This window comes from Equus quagga, chromosome 3 (assembly GCF_021613505.1).
Source record: "Equus quagga isolate Etosha38 chromosome 3, UCLA_HA_Equagga_1.0, whole genome shotgun sequence".
NCBI lineage: Eukaryota > Metazoa > Chordata > Mammalia > Perissodactyla > Equidae > Equus > Equus quagga.
Window position 1 is genome coordinate 58,316,727 of NC_060269.1, and position 19,109 is coordinate 58,335,835.

At 40.8% G+C, this 19,109-nt stretch overlaps 1 long non-coding RNA gene across 6 annotated transcripts in view; it reads right to left on the reverse strand.

Moving 5' to 3' along the window:
• Window positions 1-18,220, reverse strand: part of LOC124237090 (uncharacterized) — a 53,172-nt gene extending 34,952 nt beyond the window's left edge. For 5 of the 6 annotated variants that reach the window (XR_006887938.1, XR_006887937.1, XR_006887941.1 and 2 more), the window contains exons 1-3: window positions 17,891-18,220; window positions 9,988-10,147; window positions 7,643-7,720 (exon numbers count right to left, since the gene is read on the reverse strand). This is a non-coding gene — a long non-coding RNA (uncharacterized LOC124237090). Of the gene's footprint in view, window positions 1-2,814; window positions 6,148-7,642; window positions 7,721-9,987; window positions 10,148-17,890 lie in introns of those variants that run through there. The other variant, XR_006887936.1, reaches the window with a different exon arrangement.
• Window positions 18,221-19,109: the final 889 nt, after the last annotated feature.

Genomic DNA, 19,109 nt, shown 5'->3' on the forward strand with positions numbered 1-19,109 from the left:
ATTTGGTCTTCTGTCATCAGTTCCTGAAATAGCTCGAGTCATAAAGGTGAAAGGAGTGTCTTATTATTCATAACAAGCCCCTTCCAACCACACCTGAGTTTATGTTAATGAGCTGACTTTTGGAATGCCCCTAAAGATGGAGCTGGTTGCCAAGGGAACCAATCATTTGATTAGAAGGTTGGAACTTTTAGTCCCACCTCTTGATCTGCAGGGAGGGGAAAGCGGCTGGAGGTTGAATCACTTATGCCTATGTAGTGGAGCTTCCATAAAAACCCAAAAGGAGGGGGTTCAGAGAGCTTCTGGGTTGGTGGACACGTGGAGGTGCTGGGAGAGCGTCTTGCTTGGAGAGAGCATGGAAGTTCTCTGCACTTTCTTTATGCTTTACCCTATGCATTCCTTCCATCTGGCTGTTCCTGAGTTATATCCTTTTATACTAAACTGGTAATCTAGTAAGTAAACTGTTTTCCTGAGTTCTATGAGTTGCTCTAGCAAATTAATCAAACCCAAGGAGGGGTTCATGGGCACCTCTGATTTATAGCTGCTTGGTCAGAAGCACAGATGACCACCTGGACTTTCGACTGGCCCCTGAAGTGGGGGGAGGGGGCAGTCTTAGAGGACTGAGCCCTTAACTTGTGGGATCTGACGCTATCTTCAGGTAGACAGTATCAAAGTTGAGTTAAATTGTAGGACACCCAGCTGGTGTTGAAGAATTGCCTGACGTGTGGAAAACCCACCCATTTAGCGTCAGAAATGAAGTAGTGTAGTAGATGTACTGGGAGAGTAAAGGACAGACACACAGGAGCGTGTTCCTCCTGTAGAGATGGGAATGACATTTGGCACTGCATTCACGTCATTAATGTAATTCTTATGCTTTTTATTTTTTTTACATTTTAATTCTCCCACCCTCCACTCCCCACCTCTGGCAACCACCAATCTATTCTCTGTATCTATGAGCTTGTATTTTTTTTTAGATTTCACATATAAGAAAGATCATATGGTATTTGTTTTTCTCTGACTTATTTCACTTAAGCACAATGCCTTTGAGGTCCATCCATGGAGTCACTAGTGGCAAGATTTAATTCTTTTTTATGGTTGAATAATATTCCATTGTGTATATATAATACCACATTGTCTTTATTCATTCATCCATCAGTGGACACTTAGGTTGTTTCTATATCTTAGCTATTATAAATGATGCTGCAATGAGCATGGGGGTGTATATATTTTTTGAGTTAGTGTTTTCATTTTCTTTAGATAAATACCCAGAAGTGGAATTGCTGGATCATATGGTAATTCTATTTTTAAGTTTTTGAGGCATCTCCATACTGTTTTCCATAGTGGCTGCATCAATTTACATTCCCACCAACAGTGTACAAGGGTTCCCTTTTCTCCACATCTTTGCCAACACCTTGCTATTTCTTGTCTTTTTTGATAATAACCATTCTGCCAGGTGTGAAGTGACACCTCATTGTGGTTTTAATTTGCATTTCCCTGATAATTAATGATGTTTAGCATCTTTTCATGTACCTGTGGGCCATCTGAATATCTTCTTTGGGAACATGTCTATTCACATTTTCTGCCTATTTTTTAATTGGATTGTTTGATTTTTTGTTATTGAGTTGTATGAGTTTTTTATATTTTTTGAATATTAGTCCCTTACCAGATATATGATTTGCAAATATTTTCTCTCATTCAGTAGGTTGTCTTTTCATTTTGTTGATGGTTTCCTTTGCTGGGAAGAAGCTTTTTACTCTGATGTAGTCCCATTTATTTGTTTTTGCTTTTGTTGCTTTTCCTTTTGGTGTCAGCTTCAAAAAATCAATGCCAAGACTTATGTCAAGAAGTTTACTGCCTATGTTTTCTTCTAGGAGTTTTATGGTTTATGTTGTATGGTGTCAGGTCTTACATTCAAGTCTTTAACGCATTTTGAGCGGACTGTATATGGTATAAGATAGAGGTTGAGTTTAATTCTTTTGTGTGTGGCTGTCCAGTTTTCCTGATCAAGAGACTGTCCTTTCCCTATTGAATATTCTTGTCTCCTTTGTTGTAAATTGACCATGTTTGCGTGGATTTATTTCTGGGCTCTACATTCTGTTCCACTGATCTATGTGACTGTTTTTATCCCAATACTATACTGTTTTAATTACTCTAGTTTTGTAATATAGTTTGAAAGCAGGAAGTGTGATGCCTCCAGCTTTATTCTTTTTTCTCAAGATTGCATTGCCTATGTAGATGTTTTTGTGGTTCTACACAAATGTTAGCATTATTTGTTCTATTCTTTGAAAAACGTCATTGGAATTTTGATAGGGTTTACACTGAATCTTGAGATTGCTTTAGGGAGTATGGACATTTAACAATATTGATTCTTCCAATCCACGAGCATGGACTATCTTTCTATTTATTTGTGTTTTCTTCAATTTCTTTCATTAATGTCTTGTAGTTTTCAATCCACAGGTCTTTCACCTCCTTGGTTAAATTTATTCCTAGGTATTTCATTCTTTTTGCTGAAATTGTACATGGGATTATTTTATTTATTTCTCTTTCTGATAGTTCATTATTGATGTATAGAAACACATCCGATTTTTATATACTGATTTTGTATCCTGCTACTTTACTGAATTCATTAATTAGTGTTAATAGTTTTCTGGTGAGTTTTTAGGGTTTTCTCTATATAGAATCACGCCATCCACAAGTAGTGACAGTTTTACTTCTTCCTTTCCAATTTGGATGCCTTTTACTTGTTTTTTAGGCCTAATTGCTCTGCCTAAGACTTCCAATACTATGTTGAATAAAAGTGGCGAGAGTGGCATCCTTGTCTTGTTACTGATCTTAGAGGAAACATTTTTAGTTTTTTGCTGTTGAGTATGATGTTAGCCGTGGACTTGTCATATATGGCCTTCATCATGCTGAGATATGTTCCCTCCATACCCACTTTTTGAAAGTTTTTCTCATAAATGGATGTAGAATTTTGTCAAATGCTTTTTCTGTATATATTGAGACAATGATATGATTCTCATCCTTCATTTTATTAATGTGGTGTATCACATTGGTTAATTTGCAGATGTTGAACCATCCCTGCATCCCTGGAATGAATCTCATTTGATCATGGTGTATGACCTTTTTTAATGTATTGTTGAATTTGGTTTGTGAACATTTTTTTGAGGATTTTTCCATCTATGTTCATCAGAGATATAGGCCTGTAATTTTCTTTTTTTCTGTTCATATGTTTTGAAGGATATGTTGTATGCAAGTCTAAGGCCTTTTTAAAAACCTAAATTTGTCTGACAAGAAAATAAAGATCACAAACATTCATATTTACTCAAAAGAAGAAAGTAAACAAGATGAGAAATCCTTGTATGGTAGTTAATATTTTGAAATATAATCTCTCTCCCCCCCCCCCTTGTCCCCTGCAGTCAATTAAATTAGGCCATTCTCTACTTATTGACTCAAGGAAGGATGTGACAGCAAGACAGAGAAAAAAGAACCTCGCCCAGGATTTTGAGTTTCTAGAGACAAGGTCTTAAGGTATCAGAAAAGATAAGGCATCAGATAACAGAATTATTCATGATAGCCCAAAGATGGAAACAACCAAAATGATCATCGACAGATGAACAGATAAACAAAATGTGGCATATACATACAATGAAATATTATTCACCCTTAAAAAGGAAGTAAATTATGACATACGCTACAACAAAAATGAGGCTTAAAGACATGTTAAGTGAAGTAAACCGATCACAAAAGGGCAAATCTTGTACAATTCCATTTATATGAGGCACCTAGAGCAGTCAAATCCACATAGAAAGCAGAATGGTGGCGCCAGGGGCTGAGGGGAGTGAGGAATGAGGAGCTGTTGTTTAATGGGGACAGAGGTTCAGTTTCAGAAGGTGAAAAAGTCCTGAAGATGGATGGTGGTGATGGTCAAACAACAATGAGAATGTACTTAATGCTACTGAAAAATGGTTAAAATGGTAAATTTTATGCTAAGTATATTTTACCACAATTAAAAAAACAAACAAACTCCCTCAGTGGCAGAGGAGGTCTGACATTGAAAGCAAGTCTTCTCTGCCCTTAGTACCAAAAAAGGATTCCTCAGGCTGGGAGAAGCAGTAAAAGAGGCAAGCCTGAGAGGCAGACCGGATGGGTTCCTGAGAAAGGGCCCTGCACCCTGTTCTTGGGAAGTGGCCAGATCTTCACAGATGTAACACAGGAAGAATTTGCACCTCACTTCCTGGGTAAAGCCCTGAGGATGGCAAGAATTCTGAAGATGGAAACTACGGCTCTGTGTTATATCTTGGCCATCCAGGTCTTAGCCTCACAAAATCCCCAGGTCCCAGTGGGTCCGAGAAGGGCAGAATAATTGGTGTGTGCCCAAGAGTGGTAGGGAAGAGGCATGGGAACTGAAGGGCTGGCAGATGGAGCTGAAGGGACTGAATTTATGACCAGTGACAACCCAGGCTGATGTGCAACACAGTGTCCTCTGAGTGGACAGACAACATCCAAGAACCAGGTGAGCCTCTCCAATGTCTTGGCTCTGTGTAAACCATCCCAGAATTCGTTTGTTGACACCAGGGACAGAAAAGGTCCTGAATGACAGCTTGAAATAGAATTGTAGTTGCATCATAAAGTTACATTTCTTGTACACTGACTCTCCAGTCTGATATAAAAAGCCATCCTTACATTTCCTTCAGCTGTCTAAAGGCTATTCAGTCCCTTGGAGTGTTCGTAATAACATTCTATCCTAATTTTTCACTTGTATGAGAATTTCCATCATTCAATTCCATTCAATTAGCATCTCAAGTGATGCCTTATCTGTTCATTCTTTATTTTACCTGGGACAGAAGGAAGAAATTGGCTGCCCAATCTATAAGAATTTGAAGTTGAAAATGGCACCACTCCATGTAATTTTATTCAAATGAACCAGCAGATAAAAGGTGGAAGCTTCAGACACTGCTTCCTTTGGTCCTTCCAGCCAAGGTCTCTTCCGCAAGAGAAATGAAAAATGTAGTTCAGTGCCTGTAACTGTCTTATCCTATGCCTATACTTACTGTAGCTTCCAGAGTGAGGCCACCCTGCTGCAACGAGCTGCTGAGTAAATGATGGCCTGAAGCATGTGTGGTCTGCAAGTTGAATTCTTTACAAAGGTGCGACTCGGAGCTTTCTTAGAAAAAGGGGGAAAACATTCACTGCACCAGGAACAGAAAAGTGTCATTTCTATCTTCTCTTCCCTGTTAGGTAAATGCTTTTCTTCTGTCATTCACAAAATGCTCCCGCTCAGCGTCAGAGAGGAGGGGCATCAGCAGAGCACACACCTACGGGAAGCTGGGACACTCTCCCCTTCCAAGGCTGCACAGCCCACGCAGAAGCAGTTCCCAGTTGTAAGTGACTATTTTTCTATTTGAACATGGAGGAAAGAAGCTGAGCTGAATGAATATGATTGAGCTTCTGGCCTGAGATATTCAGCACATGGTCTTGTTTTTGTTTTTCTTTCAAGGAATGACGCTAAGCCCAAGTAACTGGGTTTGGCTCCCCCAGACACCTGGATTTTAGTATCTGAAAATTTAAGCTAATTAGAAAAAACATAATTCCTACTTCATATAGCTTTCATCTGCTGATATCAATTTAATATGATTACTCCCAGTGTTAATTTCAAGTTCTAAATACAGTCTCACGTAATAGGCAGCTCACACAGAGTCCCATCTCTTCACTTCACTAATTCTACTGGAGAAAAGTGTTCCCTGGGCTATTCAGGCAAATCCTTGTAATCCTGGGAATGTGGTCCTTAAGTAACTAACCTCTTGTTGGAAAAAAAAACCAGTCCTGGTCTTCATCACATTTCTATACTCTACTGAGCCCAGCTTTGGGCAGTTTCCAGTTTTCTCGTGTCTAGAGACTTCAGCTGCCTGTACGACTTCTGAATTTTCTTGTTTTTCTCACACGTCTGTTGTGGAGCGTCTCAGTTTTAGTTCTCCCTCTGTCTTGCTGTTGCTCTCTCTTTCCCCTCTCATCCTGGGAATTCAAGGTATGTGCTCCGCAGTCTCAGTAATGCTGGCTTTTAAGTGAGACCACAGTACAAAATAACAAATGAGATTTTAAACAATGTTTGAAGTGGGTGCGACCCATGTTGTTCGTTTCAAGACTGATATTCTTGCAGAAGCCATTGTGGAAGATGACGAAAGGCAAATGAATTGCAGATGAGGGTGAAACAAAAACAAATGAAATAAAGAAAATGAACAGACACAGATTTTAGAAATGATTTTCTATTTTTGATTAGGCTTGATCCTACCATCTTTGGTTACTGGTGTGTTTTCCCTCACATCTTTTGACCTTCTTGAAAAAGAAGCAAAGTCACTTCAAGGGACCCACATTTCAGTTGCAATGTGTAGCACAATTAGTTCACAGTAAGAGTTTGGCAGCACTCATACCTGCTGCAACACCTGGCTTCTGGTACGCTTGGGTGATGCCCAGATCTCACTTCATTACTAATGACAATATAATATTCACTTCCACAGAGTTCTATGCTGCTCCAGTCCCAAACTTGGCATGTAACGATCATAAAATAAAATAAGTGGATAAGGGAACTACAATACACAGCTCTGGGACCTCACTAATGCCCAATTTACTAGCCCAGGTATGCATGACTGCTGTAAACCAGAATGGTACCCAAAATGACAAAGACATGGGCACAGAATGAATAATTATCTGACAGCTTAATGCAGACATTGGTTTGTTCCATAATTTTAGGTTGAATATGTCCAGCTTGATGAAGGCTTTGAAAAATTGAGTATAACTTTTTATGAAAAACAAAAGCACAATGAGTGATGTTTTTTAAAAAAATCCAACTTTAGGGAACTGGACATTTTTGTGGCGCCAAATTATTGCCCCACTGATGCCTTGCTAATTGACAAAGGGAAGATGCCTTATTAGTGAAGAGAGCTGTGGCTGCCATCACTTTAACTCAGCGATCAAACTTGGCATCACCAATAGCGGGACAACCAGGCTTAATGTGCTGCTGATGTCACATACTATGAAATAGATAGTCTCACTTCTGGAGTATTCTTCAAAATGTATAACCTGAATCTCATCAAGACTTCAGATCTAAAGGATATACCGAAGATGGAGGAACAAGCTAAAGCACAACGAAAAAAGAATCAAAAAGTCCAGAACTGGAGCATTCTATAAGACAATGGCCTGGCCTCTTCAAAAAGTCAGTAGTATGAGAAACAGGTGTGTGAGTGCTATTCTAGATTAAAAGAGACTCAACGATTGTAACATGTGCTCCTTGAGCGGATTCTACATTGGAAAAAAACATTTACAAAACCAAGGTTACAATTTTTAATATGGACTGGTGTTACATGATACTAGGGAATAAACATTAATTTATTAAGTGAGATATATTGAAATTTGTTTATATAAGAGGATGTCCTCATTTTTTGGAGCTGAAGTGCTTGGGGGGGGGTCACTGACATTTATCAACAAAATGCACATAGATAGATGAAGCAAAGATGGCAAAATGATAATAACTATTGACTGTGTATTGGGTTATGTGTATATATAGTATGATTTTTTTCTCTATTTCTCTGCATGTTTGAACAATTTTATGATAAAAAGTAACAAAAAAAAGAAACAAAAATATCCTTACCTTTATTAGCTGATAATTTCTGAAAATTGATGTTTTGAAGCTAATTAGTTTCTCTCCATCCATTTGGATGAGATCAACCTGCCAAATTCACCAAAAAATAAACAAATAAATAAATAAAATAAAATATTAATAATTAAAAAAAAATGTAGAGTAGAAGCTGCAGCCCTCACATGAAAAGTCCTCCACTGGCAACAACAACAAAGGAAAGGCAATACTTTAAACTAAACCACATCAATTTCCCTTTAATAATCTTTATCTTATGAGGAAAAACCAAAAACTTGAAGTGGTAATGGTGCCTGGTTTTCACATAAGTTAAAATCCGTATAATTGATGTTTGCTGTTATCGATGAGTGATTTCTAAGTAGATGGTTAAAAGTGAAAACAATCTTGCTAACTGTAGATTATCTGCTGTAATTGACTTTTCAGTGTGAGTTAGTTCAATAGAGAGCACCTGTCTGAAAAAGTGGGCTAGACTTAGGGAACTGCCCATAATCTGTGAATAACTGGGCCAGTTTGCAAATTAATAAAATAACTTACTCCTCATGTCTATTTTAACTAGCTTAATTTCCTAACTGGATGTCTGCGTAGAATACGCTAATTAAATAAAATATTCATATTTTACGGCATACATTTGAGTTAAATTGTTGTCCTGATTTGGTGCTCAAACATCGATTTACAAAACTGCTGAAATTCATTTGCTGTAACAATACAGTGATCACTTGGGCATAACGAAAATGGCACAGGACTGGGAGTTACGAAACCTACATGATAGGCCATGCTTATAGGCTTGAATACTAAATATGTTTGACTTTGGGTAAATCTTTAGTCTCCTTGGGCTTTAATTTCTTTATTTAAATATGCCAATGGTTAGAATAAAGGCTCTTAATTTGGGTTAAAAGGATCCTTGAATCCCCTGAAATTAAAATAGTTTGCGTGTGTTAGTGGAGAAGCATTTTCTTGAGGAGAGCTGTGGTAGATCAGACATGGGGGTTGCAGCAACTCCCATCTAAAGCTATTGACTATTTCCCCATCCCTCGATCTGGGCTGGTCTTGTGACTTGCTCTGACCAATAGAATGAGGGAGAACTGAAGTTGTGTGACTTTTGAGCCTTGGGCTTGAAGTTTCTGCTCTTATTCTCTTGGGATGCTGCCCACACCAGGTAAATTAGCCCTGGCTCTCCTGCTGGAGACATGTGGCTCAGCTGACAGCCAGTGACAACCACCAAAGCTGTGACTGAGGCTCTCTTGGACCAGCTGGCCTCAGTTAAGCTATCAGATGACTGAAGTTGCCTGAGTGACCCCAGACCAAGCTGGCAGAAGAACCGTCCAGCTGGGCCTAGCAAAAATTGCAGAATTGTGAGCAAATTAATGGTAGCTGTTTTAAACCACTAAGTTTTAGGATGGTGTGTTATACTGTAATATCTAACTACTTCAAGAAGGTTTTTTTAGCTTTTATCTGATTCTCAAAGGTTACTGAATTTGAATTAGATTATTTAAAATTTTATGATTCCTTGTCTCTAATCTCTTCATAAGCTATGTCATAGGTATGATTTAACTTGGCAAGTCTTGCATTCAAACTGCATTTTAAAGTATCTTCTAGAATTTTTGAAAGGAAGAATTAGCAGGTCTTCAAGTCTGTAGTTCAAAGACTTTTTCCACTTCTTGAAAAAAAAGTAGACAGTGTTCATGCACCTCTTTCATTCTCCATATTTTTTTAAAGATTAAAGCAATTATATCTGAAAATTCTATTAATATTCTGGCTTGTTATAAGTTGTTTGAACTTATTTAGGACAGGTGGCATTTCCTCCTAAGTGATCTTCCTCCTCAATTCCTTCTTGCTAAACTTTGTCCCACCCTTTCTAGTCTAAGAAGTAGAACAGGGTATGAGGGTGCGGCCACCTCGTATGTTCACCATTCACAGGACACCGACAAAATGCCATCCCAGTCCTGCATGGACTCTGCACTAACCTTTGTTTCCAACAGCCCTCCTCCTCATCTAGAATGTCAGCCTCCAGGATTTAGTCTTTCTAACTCTTTTCTCACATATTCTTGACAGATTTTTTGTATTCATACGTGTTTTTCTAAATCATCTTCCACATTTTACATACACCATTTAAAAATATATCTGATCTCAGTACACAGCTCCCTGCATGAAGATACTAAATCTTTTTGGCTACCTCCTTCCTTTTTCTTTCTTCTTTTTTCTCCCCTGTTTTGGTCCATTTACAATAATAGCATCAGAATTTTATTTTGAGGACTCTCCTCTGCTTATTTTTGGAATCTCAGACTAGGGGGTTAAAGTCAGGCTTTTATAATTTCCTAAGATATTTTAAAACTCAAACTAACCGAGTGTGTGTCTGGCAGTGACCACATCCCTCTGGAATTTTCTGATGGCCAGGTGGCCCTCTTCCAGAATTCCTGTCACTTCTGATTTTCCATTCAGGGCCTCCAAGTTGGCCAGAATTAGAAGCAGAGTGTTAATCCTCTTCATCACTTCCTCTCCCCTCTGAAAGATGAAATTATCACACGGGTTAGTGATTCTCAGCCTGGCTGCACATTCGAATCACTTGGGGGCACTTAAAAACAAAGATCTGAGGCTCTAACTTGAGATTCTGCTTTAATTAGAATGGGTGGAGCCACCTTATCAAGTTTTTTTTTTTTCTAATTCTAGGATTATTCTAATGTGCAGCCAGGGCTGAGAACACTAATTGAGGATTTATCAGATGTTCTTAGTTTAGAAAGTAAGACATCTGGCAGATGCCTGGATAGCTGAAGCTGCCACCATTAAGACTTTGAACACTTCTCTTCTCCAGTCCATTAAGTTTTAACACAGGCAATCTAGTCCTAGCACATCTAAACAGGATAATGACAACCAGAACCACAATATTACTTTCTGATTGTTGATATTCAGCTCGACACAGCTCTCACGTCTTTAAACAAGATGAAGCTAGACAGCAAAAAGTCCATTGAAAAGTTCAGAACAGAGTTTGCGACATTAGCTTTTCTGAAATTCCAAGTAAAGAAGAATTACATTGTTTTTGATGATTTCCTTATAAGTACAGAGAGTAATTTGACAAAAGAAGTATATTTAAAATGAGAAAATGAAGCATTTTTTTCTCTTTGGTCAATTTTCAGGATGTTAATGTCTGTGTTAATCAAACGGCAACTGAGATGTCAAATACATTAGAGTTTTGAAAAATTCTCTCTCACCACACATCGCAGACACCACACATTTGGGCTTTTTAAAATTTTAAATTCTAAATAACTGTTAATTATTTTCATCAAGTATGCAAATACAATTTTTCCATGAGGCTATTGTTCTCCTTTGGAGATTGAAATGGCCTTGTTTCTGGTTAGTGGCAGAACTGATTTTGGTGTCATTCTCAGAGGTAGGCTGAGTGTCAGCCAAACTAGGACTTTAAGAGTGGGTGGCAAATCACCCTTGAAGATACATGACTCGGATCTACTGAGGGCACGGCTGCATCTTGGCAATTATGGCACAGGCCGAGAATGGACGGGTGTGGCTGTGCAATTTGACAGGCATTGTTAGACAGTACAGGCATGCAGGGGGGACTGAGCCTCCTGCGAATTAGAGATGACCCTGGGAGAAGACGAGGATGTGATGTTCCTGAATGCTTACTCAAGGAATAAAAGGCATAGAAAGTTCTAAAACTCTAGCTCTCATCGATTCTCAGTTCGCTGTGTAGTAACTGCTGTCTGGGGACAGTAGAAGTCCAGAGGGCTCTGCAGGAATCTAGAAACAGACAACAGAAAGGGTAAGCAACGTTCTCATGTTGAAATACTGCAACTGCTTTCAATCACGCAGGCACTTTTGGAATCACATGCGTTTTGTCAATGATTCAGTTTTGCAAATGTTTTGGAATATGGTTTCATCTGACAAACTCTCAAAATGTATTTCTTCACTTTCTAAAGAAAGCACATGTAGAAAATGGTGTCAAATAACATTAAAGGGTGTGTTTTGAAACTGTGGACACTACAGAAATTAGTGTTGGTTCTCTCTCCAACTCTAACTCATGCCATCTTGAGCTAGGATTACAGGAGTCTGAAACAATGCATGAGAGGATGGTGGAATGAAAAAGAATGCCTGACAAAACAAGACAGAGCTAACAGCAGGGTGAAGACAACTGATACTGGGTTTCCTAAAATTGTAGATTTAACTCAGACTGAGAGTTATTTCAATGTCTCTTTCATTTTAAATAGATAGACATACCTAAATACACACAAATATTTCACTATCCACTGCCAAATATCAACACTGAAAACAATGCATCCTGTTGTTCTGTAACAAAAAAGGGCAAAAATCACAAATTCATGCATAAATGTTTACAGAAGTTTTAAAAAATAATTAAGTTACATTTCTGCTCTTACCAAAATTATGTAGTCTTTCTAAACAATTCTGTTGACTTTCCTGGAGAAAAGAGAAGATTCCTACTGCTTCAAATTAAGGTCCTCATATTAGCAGAGCAATTATTGGTTATGACTGATTGAAAACAGATTGGGTGTTCCTTCAATTAGAAATAAGCACATTAATTTTAGAAATGATTTGCTACAGGAAAGCAAGCATGTTCAGATCTTAGGAGTACATCATGGATTGCTTTTTCCACCTCTTTCCTCAGTAGTGCCGGAAAAACCATATTTAGTACCCCTAATGTTTGGTTTTGAAGCAATCTAATGAATCTCCTGTTTTCCTTCTAAACCAGTAGGCGTTCTTACTTTGGTACAGTTCAACCAGGACTGCACAAATGACTGGGATCAAAAGAAGATTCTACCTCTTCACTTGAACTGAACCAGTGTGAATTAATTTAAAATGTCAAACTCCATTTCCAGAAAACAGGCTTGAAGAACAATACTGTTCGGTTAAGAAAGAGGTTAATGAGGAAAATGTAATCCTCATTCGAATGCCATTGGAATGCAAAGCCGCATTTATTTGCATGTGTGGTATCTGTAAAAGGTCCAAGGAATTTGTTTTTGGTGTTTTGAATTGTTTACAATGTATTTGCTTTTTATTCCATCTAGTAACAATTCCCAGAAATGATGGAAAGCAAAAGATGGAAAAATATAAATGCATTTGGGTTCTAAGAAAATTACCAGTTGCAACATCAGCTCTAGCCACGGTTCATAAAGCAGGTGATTATGGAGACAACAAAGAAAAATGTTATTAAGTCAGTAAAAATCCCTTGAATATGGTCAATTCTGCGATAGCGCCTAAAAGTCTGACACTCCAAAACACTCCATGCCATATTTTGCAACAAAATCTCACTAATAATGATGCTCATTTGCAAGCATATCATTTAGCTATTCCAGGCTGCAGGACACGGAACACGCAGGATAATTTCTTTGACATTGCTAAGTTTTATTAAGTCATTTACCAAAATGTCAAATAAAACAAATCTATTATTTTAAAATCAACCCTGGAAAGGTCACTGACTTTTCAATAGACCAGTTTTTCACCACACTTTTAGGTTATTTTCTTGCACATTTCAGGGTCAGGATCTGATTCATTAAGAACACTGGGTTTCAAAACAACCCTGTTTCCCTCAGGCCCAGCAGCCAGAGCAGAGCACTGTGCTGGGAGCCAGAGGCCATCGATTGACAAGGAGCCAGGCCTTCGGGGCAAGGGGTGTCTTGGCAGAAAGTCAGTCATATTAACGTTCAGGCCACAAGTTCCCATTTACTATGGAGTTGTTGCCCTATTATAGCAACGTGCTGATAAGTTACCTTTATTCAATGATAACGCTTAGGAGTACCAGGCTTCAACTTTTATTTCAATACCATGGTTTGTCACTTGAATGAGGGTTTCAAATATGCGAGAATAAAAATGAGACAAAAATTAACGTTTTTATGGCCTCTCCTAATATTTCTCTTTCTGGCAAATTCTTTTTGCTATGTAGAGAGAGATAATTTTACAGTAACAAAATCCTTTCGGAAATCTCTATTTCTCTCTCCTAAAGTTTTCAAGGGGCAGAACCTCCTTGAACCTCTTCCCGCCTCTGGCAGGGAGGAGGAGCAACTGACCCGATTGGTGCGTTTGGAAGAAGGACCTGAGCATCCCCCTCCAGCCCTCTTGGACCAAACTCTGGCCAGGATGAGAGGTGTAATTTATTAGCCCTCTCGGATCTCAACCACTTCACAGAAGTAAATTAACTAATACAGAATTAATAGTTTTAAAAAAGTTTTAGCAAGGGGCTGGCCCCGTGGCCAAGTGGTTAAGTTCGCGCGCTCCGCTGCAGGCGGCCCAGTGTTTCGTCGGTTCGAATCCTGGGCGCGGACATGGCACTGCTCGTCAGACCACGCTGAGGCAGCGTCCCACATGCCACAACTAGAGGAACCCACAACGAAGAATACACAACTATGTACCGGGGGGCTTTGGGGAGAAAAAGGAAAAAATAAAATCTTTAAAAAAAAAAAAAAGTTTTAGCAACATGTCCATCCTGGATTCCTGCTGGCCTGCTCTACATCATCTTCACCCTGGGGCCCAGGCTGGGGAGCTGCCTCTGTCTGCATCATTGCTGACCTATGTATGTTTATAGGGACTAAAGACCAAGCACAGTCATTTCCACTCACACATCGTTGGCCAGAGCCAGTCACCTGGTCACAACCAAGAGCCACAGAGTGGGGACACGTACTCCCGCAGAGAGAGGTACCATACATTTGAGAACAATGACAGAGTTACCAGAGCAATCAATTCCTTCTGCACAAAAATTAGTGCCATATATTAAATCTTGTCTCTGTTCAAGAAGAATTGATGAGCCAAAGAATCAGCTCCTAAATAATATCTGCAGGTTCAGGCATTAGCTGGCCAGAGGAGATGCCCTGTGATCTGCCATGGCAGAGGAGATCCGTGATGTCCATCCAGCTCTCGGTTCACACTAAGCGAAGCCGACTTGCCCAAGCAACTTGTTCACCCTGAGGCTGGAAACTGAAAACTCATTACCTTCCCTTATCTTTCCTGCTCATTAAAATGGGTAGAACAGACAGTCAGTGAGCCCTAGCAAAAAGTTTTGCTTGACTTCTGCAAAGAATGGCTGCTTTTCCTGATTTGCTGCAAAAATCAGGAAGAAAAGCCAGTGGAAGTGAAGCTTTGTGGAGAGAGAAGCAGAATGAGATGAGAGCAACCCGTCGGTCATCCCTTCAACCTCATGATTTCTGGATAGTAGGCAAGCTCTCCTAGATGGGGCTCACCACCCCCAAATTGCCCCCAGCTGGGGACAGTCACCTCACTGCCTTCAGGTCTCTACCACTCCGTGCCCACGATAATCCAGACCTCAGGTATGAAGCACTCAGACAGCCTTGTTCCCTGTATCAGTCAGGGTTCCATACAGGAAAGAGGAAACACTCTCGACCTTTCAAGCTCACAAGGATTTAACACAAGTTATCAAGTGGCAGGGCTGGAGGAATGGAGTCGGGGCAGCCATCAGGGCCCCCCACACCCACGAGGCTGGTGACCAGACAGTGGACCATGGCATGCGGCCACTGCCCATACTCATGCTTCCAGAGCCCTCTCCTACACCTACACAGCTGAAGAAAAAGTGTGTCTTCCTCTTTTCTGCCTTTCAAATCCTACATGACTGCATTTCATTATCAGAACTTGAACTGCATCCTGAATCTTGCTGCAAAGGTGACTGGGAATATAGTTCTTACACTTCCAGGCCCTGCAATAGAAGGTGGTGGGGGAACTTCGGAATGCCAAGGGGTAGACAGTAATCAGCGCAGCTCTTCTACAGGGACTCTGCAGTGAATCCCATCCCTTAGTGGTCTGTCCAAGAATAAGGTGTTCTGGAACCCATCCTCTCCTGAGTCCCCCTCCAGATGGAGAGTCCCCAAACTAACCACTGAGAGCTGGTGTTAGTGACGGAGTCACCCTGCTCCAGATCTGATCCCCTGGCAGCCTAGAACGTTAGGGGACTGCCTTGGGGTGGAAGGCAGGGTTCATGGAATTAAGATGGTAATAAGGCCAAGAACTCAGGAGTGCTTTCATTTTTCCCTGTCAGTCACCTTCCCACTCCACACTCCTATGGAGATTTTATAGAGCAATGATTCTCAAAGTCTGGTACTGGGCCAGAAGCATCAGCATCACTTGGGAACTTATTAGAAATGCAAATTCTCAAGGCCCACTACAAACCTGATGAATCAGAAACCAGGGGTAGAGCCCAGCAATCCGTGGTTTAACGAGCCCTCCAGGTGATTCTGACCCACGCTAAAGTTTGACAACAACTGCTGCAGGGAATTACACATTTCTGAAACTAACAGAAAATGGGAAACAATGGCCACTTATTATGAGGCATAAAACAGCCTATGCCTCAGTACAGAGCTCTAGTCAAGCTAAGATGGAGCATGTGGCTAGGTCCATCTCCCCCAAAGTCCAAATCTACAGCTCCTTTCCCTCTGGCTGACCACATGGCACAGGAACCCAAAGCCGTGACCATCATGTTTTCAGGTGAATAGAGAGAAGGAAGGCCACACCCAAGCTGGGTCTGGGCTCAGCTAACCAATCCTAGTATCTGGAGTGGAGAAAAGAGGGAGTGGGCTGACAATCTTTAGAGCAGGCTTTAGCAGGTCCACTTACCAGGAAATAAGAGAAAGAGCCAAGGGAGCCATCACCTTTTAACACAAAATGATCCGTCCTCTAGTAATTATGGTTTAATCAGTGTCCTGAAACTTGAACAATAAAAGTAGTATCTGCTCTTCCTAGACACCGGGACAGAGAGAAAGAGGGATAGAAGCATTCCTCACCCCAACATCAGTCATTGAGCTCCTAAATTGCTTCTCATGCTTCCAGACTCTTCTACCAGTTAAGATAATGAATCCCCTTTCCAAAATTTCTGACTCCAGCTACCCCTCCCATACCTAGTCTGAATAAGCAGGTTTCTGCTTTGGTCTATGCTCCAGGGTCCTATTCTCATCCTCCTATTGCTACCAGTCCTACCACAGGTCTGGGGCTCCATGTCATTCTTTCTTCCCAGTCCTCTCCCTGGGGCCTGAAGCCCGACATGATGTCTCATCCAGTATTACTTTCATAACCAGCAAAGAATCCACTGTGTTGAGATTTTAAAAACTGAATACCCACCTCACAATCTCCTTTCACTGAGGGTCATTCTCAGTGTCAAGGCTGCAAGGGGGCACATACCCACTGTAGCTCAGTGTAGAGCACCAGGGGGCAGCAGGGGCCTCAGCCTTGCGCCCCAAACCAGAGGAGCCTAACACTGATGGGAACTTTGTTAGAGAAAATGGAGTTATCTAAAACCACAGCTTTCAACCTTTTTAATGTAATCCATGGTAAGAAATACATTTTACACTGTGACCCAGTACACATGTATCTATATGGGAAAAAAGATTTGTGAAAGAATATTTATCCTTACCATCCTTCCGATATCTTCTCTTCTTTTCTATTTCATTTCAAAAACGCTAGTCAAATCCCACATAATTGATTTCACAACTTACTAACGGTTGGCAGTCTGCAGTATGAAAAACACTGCTCTAAGTGCACACTATAATAAACACACCAGGGTGGCATATAAAAAGCAGCATTAATAGCACACTGTCATCATCACTAACATTGCTGAGTGCTCTCTGTGTTTGTATGTGTGTTACTGTCATTTCAATTAAAATCTTCAAATTGCTATAGGCCATAATACCAACTCTATTCTCTTAGTTTTCCAGTGAATATAAAAAGAATTACTTTTATTGAATTCATCTTAACTTGAAATTTGGTGATGATTTGCAAGAGCGGTACATGTGGATGGCTAAATTTTCATTTCCAGATTAGTAGCTGTTTTCTAAATTTCAACCAACAGTTTTGTTCAACGAAGTTTGGTTTAAATCAAGTAAATCGATATAATCGTAAAATGGAGTTTCTCCTTGTTAAATAACAGTAGTTCAAAGACTGGAAATATTTCAAGGATTAAAAAATGGGATTTTTAAAAACCCGTGTGCTTTCCATAAGAGATTCAGGTCCTCAGCTGTCATGTAAGGAAATCTCAAAGCCCTCCTTTCACAGCTGGGAGGACTTCTGCCTCTTTAGAACCATGCACTTTCTCTCTCACTTACGAATAGATAGGCCCCTACACACGACACCCGGAGACCTGACCCTGCACCCACAGCTATGCGCACACCGAGGCGCGCGTGCCCTCCCGGCCCCGCACTCATCTGCCGCACAGACAGATACAGGATGCTGGCAGATTGGAACCGGTCTTCACTTCTCGCTCTCCTTCCCCAAATCAAAACCCACCGTAAACACTGCGAAGAGCCAGGAAACCTCACGGCTTTAATTATTTCCGTTCCCCAAGCTCCATGTGGCACACAGGACACCTCGTTTCCCTTTAGGCTTGCCGTCCTCCTGCGAGGGGTGCGGAAGAAGAAAAAAGCAAAGCTCCAATTCCAAAGGGCGGAGGGCGCAGAGAGAAAGCGGCTGCCCAGGACAGTGCTCTTCCTTCCGCCTCCTCTCTCTACTGTGAGCAAGCAGGGAGATCCTCCAGCTGTTGCAGGGGTTGAGAGTTGGCGCCACCTGGCTTCTTTAAGAAGAACGAGAGGCAGGAGACAGGCGAGGTTGAAGGAGAGCCCTCGCCCTCCTCTCCACCGCGGGCACCAGCCGACGACGGGAAGAAAGCCCTGGGGCGCCTTCCACTTCAAAGCCCTCGGGGCAGCCTGGCAGCTGGCAACTGCGCGCTGCGGAAGGAGAGGCAATTACCCTCCGGGGAATCGAAAAAAACAGGAACTTCCCTCGCTACTGATGTTAGAACAGCAGATTCCACATTTAACGCAAGTTCAAAGTGCAGAAACAACTGTGGCAACTGAAAGCGTTATAAATAGCACCGGTCAATTTCGCACTGATCAGCTCTGGCTCGTTAGTTTCAATCATCTATTCTGCCCAAACTTTCCACACTGGCCTGTGGGCAAAGAAAGGAGAAAGGGCATCCTAGGGTTCTGACCTTTACTGGGCTGCAACGCTGGCAAGGAGGCAGGTTGTTAAAATGAGTCCCCTGTGCCTCTGTTTGTACACATGCAAAATAGAGAAAACAGTGCATTCAATAATTGGTCCAAGTGACTGAAGTGAAAATAAACCGAAAGCCTGGCGGGAAACTGCTTTTCAACGTCACCGTTTTTAGTAGGAAGGTACAATAATAGTCGTAGTAAAAATGGTAATGGACTATTATTACCCTTCAGTGCTCTATAAATTTGTACTAATTTTGTATTTGTGTGTATGGATGAATTCACAGAATGACTGCTAGTTAGAGGACACTGCTACCACCTGCTTTATAAAGAACCTGGACTAGTTATCAAAAGCAGTTATTTAGCCACCCATTTCAGCATGTCTTTTACAGGGTTGAACCCAAAAAAAGGTATGTTTCGAAACTTCTTTTCCATGTAACCATGCAGGTGCACAAACACAGACACATGGACACATATAATATGTAGACATTAAGTGCATGTGTGAAAACGTGTACCTG